Raw genomic sequence first — 7,101 nt, forward strand, 5'->3', positions numbered from 1 at the left:
GAACAGCTTTAGTTAAAAAAATTAATTTTTTTTCTAAAAACTGCTTTAATAAGCACAAGAAAATCTCCCAAATGAAACCTAATGATCATAATAAAAAAATATTGGGGCTACTTATTTATAAATTAACTTTCAAAATAAATAATTTTAACTAGATAAAAATTTGATTATGATATGATTCTATAATCCTATCATTTCATGCAAGTTTTGAGGCTTATTGCACTAAAAAAATAGTCAAAATCTTAAATTTATTGTGGATTAATTAAATTTAATTTAGAAAGTATATTATATAGTATTATATATTATACATTATGATTAATAATCAAAATTTTAAAATTTTAATTAATGGAAATTTATTATATGATGTTGAACTCAAAAGTACATACATAAGTTCAAATTTTTAATGATCTTATAATATACTTAAACTAAAGTTATATGATTTGATTATTCAAAGTAAAATCAAACTTACCTCTAAAATAATAAAAAAATCTATTAAATAGATTTTTTATATTTTATAATAAAAAAGGTGCTTTTATTACACATATTATTTATTTTAATCATCAAATTTTTTTAAAGATAATTAAACTATTAGAAAAACATAAATAAAACTTTAAATACTCTATAAGTAAAGAAAAATATTATATAAATATCTACATTTTAATTTATATTTATCTAATAATTTAATTAGATTGATAGATACCATGTGAATATAATAATGAAACATATTTAATAAAAAAAGTAGGGGAATTTAGATTCATTTTATAAAATTCTTAACTATTTATATATCTAATATCTAAATTAGTATATTTATTTTTATATCACTTTAGTATCTAAATATATTAAAAATAAATAAATGAAAATATCTATTATTTTAAATAAATTTTCTTTAGGAATTTGCGGAGTTGCAATTTTTTTTTTTTTTTTTCTCCAAAAAGAAAGTACATTTCAAAATATGAAATTTATTATCCTTTTAATTCATTAAAATATTTTATTTCATTTAATTTAATACAAATTCACTTCTTTTGAAATAAACTTTTTCTATTTATTTATGCTACCCATAAATCACAAATTTTATTTACTTATTTTTAAATGTATATTAATAAATCACTATTAAAATTAAAATTTTGAATATATAATTATTAAATTTCATCTCATCAATCAAATATGCATTAATAAAAAGTTAAATACATTTATTTTAAATACTTTTAGCAAAGCAAATTGCCCACTTCTATTTGAAAACTCATCAATTATTTATTAAGGCTTTGAAAAATAAATTTTTTTTAAAATGTGAATTTCTGCATTCTGTGAATAATAATGTATGGTTATAATGGCTAAGGATGTCGAATAAATAATAATTCTCACATTAACAAAATTTTAATGTAATTTTCAAATTTACAGTGTACTATTCTCCCAGAACAGAATAATTCAAATTAATTAAAATATTAAATATTAAATATAATTTAAAAAGAAGCTTAACTGGACAGACTCTGTTAATGCAAATTTGGACAGATGAAGTGAAGACAAGAATTTATTGTCGCACGTGAAATAAATGATGGAAGCTTCCTTGCAATTGCATGTGAAGTTGCTCTCACCCAATCTTTAGCGTACAATGATAGGAAAAAATATTAAAATCCCCTCAATGATCAATCAGAACAAATAACATACATATCAAGGGCGAATTATTACGTCCATCCGGACATTTAAATCCGACGCATCACATCATCCAAATATATCAGGATCCGATATATTTTGATTACGTGTCGTGTCTAGATTAGTGTCTGGATGAATCCAAACACCGAACGTAATAATTTGCCCATATCAAGATTGCTATAATGATATGATGGATGAAAATTGTTATGGAAGTTCAAAGATCAATCCACTCTATCACCAAAACAAAATTCAATTATTAGTATCATATATTTTATAAACAAATTAATGTTATAGTAAGTTAAAAAAAAATGCAAATCTCATAAAGAATTGAGTTATAACTTTGTTTTTAGCATTTTTATATTCCAAAATTGGTATTTATTTGATTGAATTATTCACAAGCAATTCAGAAAATGTACAGATATATATTTTTAGACTTCGCAAGCTTTTACGTCAGAAAATATGGGGACAACTAATATGTCACCAAAAATTATCTTGATCAAGCACAAATCTCGATATAAATATGAATCAAAAACTAAAATTGAAATTCAACAAACTTATATTAGAGAGAGTCACCTTAGATGATTTAGTCATCTAAAATAGATGTATTCCAATGATCGAATTAAGAGAGTAAATGTACTAAATTTGACTTATAAAAAGAAAAATAGAAATAGACTTTAAAAGATTTGATTATAAAATATTAGAAATGATATTTTTTTGTTAGATTTAAATGAGAAGTTGACACAATGGAGAATAAGGATTCATGCAATGAACTCCACATAGTAGAATAAAAGCTTGATGTTACTGTTGTTATTATTGTTGTATCATAAATACATCCAAACAACCAACCCGCAACATTTTACTCGACTGCATAGCAATGAAAAATTAGAAATACTTTTCATACATATCAGCTCGTCTCATTCAGGGCGAATTATTTCGTCCGGTGACCGGACCATCCGGACACCAATCCAAACACGTCACGTCACTCGGATACACTGGACCCCATGTGTATGTGAGTGACATGACGCGTCTGGATTGATGTCCAGACGAATCAGGACACCGGACGTAATAATTTTCCCTCATTCAGACGGACGTTTTTGGATACAACAAAGCATTTCAATAGAGGCAAAAGGTCACCTGTAATCCCTCTGCTTTTTCAGATAACACATAATTTAAACTCACAAAATGCTTATACTTTGTTGATGCGGTTCGATCATAAAAAATAAAATAAAATAAAAAAGCACAGTTCGTCAAATTTATGCTCATGCAGGTGATCAACTGGACAATTTCAGAAGAGCCGCTTATAGACTAAAATGAAGAACATAGCAAGTAATATGCTAATTTTGAGACTAATACTAAAGAAAAAATCAAGCAAGATATCAGAAATCAGATCTGCAAACGTTAGTTCTATGAGGCAGTAATTAGATGGTACAAATGCTTGTGATGGAGCAACCGCTTAACATGAAATAAAATCATAATTCTTCATTTTTGCATATTTACCCAATAGAATCGTTTCTTTGATAAGTGCTCTTTGTACATGATCAACGGCACAATATATGGGACCTGTAAGACAGCCATTTAGTCTGTCAATAGGATAAAATAATGTTTCTGCTTGGACAGAATGAAAATTACAAAATATGAGCACAAAATCAGTAGCCCGCTTTGTTACTGGATAAATTTTTTAGAGGATCTTAATAAGATTATGCGTTAAACAAAAAATCATGAATTATGCTTTAAAAGGGCATTTGGGTTGCCACGCAAGCAAGCAGGAGGTCACCAACTTGGCGACGAAAGTCGCCGAGTTGAAGGGTGACTACGCTTCAGTTGTATTTTTAGTATGTATTAATTTTAGTCCCTCTCGAATTTGAGGAAACATTCTATAAGATGGTAGGCAGATCTGTAATGCTTCATGGTGCGGAATGTTGGCCATTAAAAAAGAAGCATAATATTAACTTTAAGTGTTGCAGAGATGGGGATGTTGATAGGAAATACTTGAGTTCGCAAGTAACCCTAATGGGAATACTTGAGTTCGCAAGCAAATCTAACAATATTTGATAAAAACAGCGAGAAAAATAGAAGTTGGGTGGAAGCAATCAAAATCAGTATATAATTTTATAGAAATCAAAGCGAAACAAGAACGAAACAAATATACAATTGATCTTTAATTCGAGAGGAGGATCATTCTCTCCCAATCTCTAGAGGAGAAGCCTAGAACCCAAGACACCAAAGAGAACTTCAAGAGAAACAATAATCATGCATAACCCTAACCCTAATCCCTTCTCCCATACTTAAAGCATACAAGTAATTGTTTGAAGCCAAATTACTCCGTTGCCCTTACCGCCCCCTCCTTTGCCTCCAATTCTTTTGAATTTGAATCCCTAGTGGGCCCCACTCCTTCCTCTCTCCTTATGTCGCAACCCCTCCTCCTGCAGCAAAGAACCGGCTCTTTAAAGAGATCGGTTGTGGTTGGGCCGGTCCACTAGGGACTGGTCTAACAGATGCTCAGGTGGATGAGTGGCTTTACTTTTAAAGACAAAATACGAAATGAGCATATACATGAAAAAGGTTGGAGTAGCTCTAGTGGAAGATAAGATTAGAAAGAATCGCCTTAGATGGTTTTGTCACATAAAATGGCAGCCTTCCGATGACCCAGTTAAGAAAGTAGATGTATTAGATTTGACTTATGTTAATAAATGTAGAGATAGGCCTAAAAAGACTTGGTTAGAAAATATTAGAAATGATATTTCTTTTTTAGATTTAGATGAGAATTTGACCCTTAACATGACACAATGCAGAAAAATGATTCATGTAGCCGGCCCCATATAGTGGGATAAAGCCTTGTTTGTTGTTGTTGTTTATTCCATTGCATGTAAGTTTACCCTTTTTTTTTCTTTCTTTCTTATAGAGATGAAACTGAAACTATTACCTCATCCTTGCTTTCTTTGAAGGATTAAAGATGCAATACACTCATGTTTCTCTAGAAAAATGTTTAAGGGGTGATAACTATTTGAGCTGAAATTCATTTGAGTAAATGCAAGGCATTATCTAGATTAATTAGAATTTCCTTGTTAACCCCAAGACAATGAGATTTTAAAATAAGTATTGTTTAAAGCGGTGATTTCCTTCTCAATTTTTGACATCTAGTGAATTCACTTCAGTATTTTTGCTGGGAGGATTTGTGACTTTCATGCTAATGAGAGTTCTTCTTTCATGGAATTGATTGTTTCAAGAAAACAGGGCTGTTTTTCTTCTTTCGAATAATTCTTGATTATGAGAGATTGCAATCTTGATAAACATGGTGTCTTGTGGTAGATTCGAATAAGATCTATGATTTTATTAGAAAGTTTGTCTTGCTAGCATGAATGAATTTCATATGGTTTATGTTTTGTTATTACAAGCTAAACTTAATGTGAAGCAATGGGAAAAGCGAGCATAAAATTCTATAATTCTTTCTTTGCATACATTCATGAGCAATTGGTGAAGCTCAAGTAAATTGGAAAATTAAATACATATTTGTGCCTCAAATACATAGCTTGCCATTAGTGATATGCATAGAGTATTATCATGATTTTTGTCCTCCAACAAGTCTTGTGCGTGTGTTCTTTGAAAGTTTTGTTGGAAAGAATCAATATCTTATTGTGAAAAACAAGATGTTGATAATCTCCTGTGACAAGTTGTGCAATGCCGATGTATGCTTGAGATAGCTTCTTAGTAAGTTTGAGGTGTTGTTCCATTGGTAGATTTGAGGAGTTGAAGTGCCAACTCTTTAGTCTGTTTCAGCTTTGATAAACAGTCATTGTCCTTTAGAGGGTGAGATGATAATTTTCTTGTGTTTTAACAAATCATGTGTTAAATGCATAAATATTCACTGTCAATATATAAGAATGAGAGGCAAATGGCGATAGCTAATACCATTCTTATTAACAAAATCCTATGATTTGATGTTATAAGTTGGGTTTGGCTTGAAATATGTGATAGAAGTGGAGTATCATTTTCTATGTTTGTCTTCTAGAGGTTTGTAACAAAAGCTTACAAAAATGAGTTACTTGAAGGGTTTCATATTGCAGTTTGAAAATAAAGGGAAGGTATTGGAATAAAGTGCTTTATATCAATTAGTAGTTGTTTGGGAAATGTATGAATGTTGGAAAGTGAAGTGTTGAAGAAAAGCATGCTCTCTTAGTTTCTTTCTCTCTCTCTACCTCTTTCTCCCTTCTATATTCTTCTTCTCATTCTTGTGTCTTGGGATGAGTTCCAAAATCACAAAGATACTTTTAAAATTTAAGTTTCCAAAATCAAAGTCAACAAAGCTGGTGTAGAAACCCGAAAAAATTTATGTTTAAATTTAATTGTATTTTTTTAAATAATAACTGCTAACCATTGTTTCATCTCTTTCTTTGCTATGTTTTGCAAGGAACAATGTTGAACATCTACAAGGAGATGTGACGAACATTCGGACAAGGGATTTGGACAACAACAAGCAGCTTGAGTCACTCCCATTTCTTCTAAATGAGGGTGCTACGGCCGAAACCACTGTTGACTTACTCCGGTGAGGTGAGCATTCTTAAACTTAGAAAGCCTTAGATTTGATAAGCATATTTGGTGTACGTTTCTCCAGCCTTATGGTCTTTTTGAAAACCATTGTATTTAATTTACATTTATTTTATTGAAAATCCACTTCACTTATAATGGGCATAGGTAGAAAGCCTAGGCACTATGTCTCTATAAATATATATTTATTTCCTCTTCCCATCATCTCTTTTATAAACAAACATATGGCTAATTGCAACATCCTAAGCTAAATAATATCAGTGCTTTAAAAATCGGACCGGACCGGCCGGTCCGACTGGTTCAACATTGAACCGGTTTCAGGGCCGGTTCGGTCCAATCTGAAAACCGGCTTCGCTTTGAACAGGCCAGTTTTGGGAAGAACCGCCAGTTCAACCGGTGAACCAGTCCCGATTTTGTAAAACCGGCCAGTTCAAGTTTTTATAATAAAATTAGTTAAATAATTTATTTAATATTAAATAAATATTAAACTTAATCATTATTAATATAAATATTAATATAAAACTCTTAAATTAAATTAAACACAATATTATCATAATTCCATCAATCTCATGTCTTCATTATTCCTTAAGAGCTCTTATCATAAGTGAAAGCAAGAAGGTATATACACTATACAAAGCAAAACTTTTAAGTGATGTGGGACTAAACATACAAAGCAAAGAATCACCTTTAGTTCCATATTCACACTATACAACTTTTTTTTTACAACAACAACAACAACAACATCAAGCCTTTATCCCACTACGTGGGGTCGGCTACATGAATCCTTTTTCTCCATTGTGTTCTATTAAAAGTCAAATTCTCATTTAAACCTAATAAAGAAAGGTCATTCCTAATATTTTCTAACCAAGTCTTTTTAGGTCTACCCCTTCCTTTCTTAACATAAGTCAA

The 7,101-nt window shown here is 30.3% G+C and overlaps 1 protein-coding gene across 2 annotated transcripts in view; it reads right to left on the bottom strand.

Annotated features, from left to right (window-relative positions):
* Positions 1-2,899: 2,899 nt before the first annotated feature.
* Positions 2,900-7,101, bottom strand: part of LOC110095463 (carbon catabolite repressor protein 4 homolog 1) — a 24,011-nt gene continuing 19,809 nt past the window's right edge. For both annotated transcript variants that reach the window (XM_020821014.2, XM_020821013.2), the window contains exon 12: positions 2,900-3,207. The gene's annotated coding sequence lies outside the window, so the exon portion shown is untranslated. The remainder of the gene's footprint in view (positions 3,208-7,101) is intronic.

This window comes from Dendrobium catenatum, unplaced genomic scaffold (assembly GCF_001605985.2).
Source record: "Dendrobium catenatum unplaced genomic scaffold, ASM160598v2 fragScaff_scaffold_370, whole genome shotgun sequence".
Classification (NCBI taxonomy): Eukaryota; Viridiplantae; Streptophyta; class Magnoliopsida; order Asparagales; family Orchidaceae; genus Dendrobium; species Dendrobium catenatum.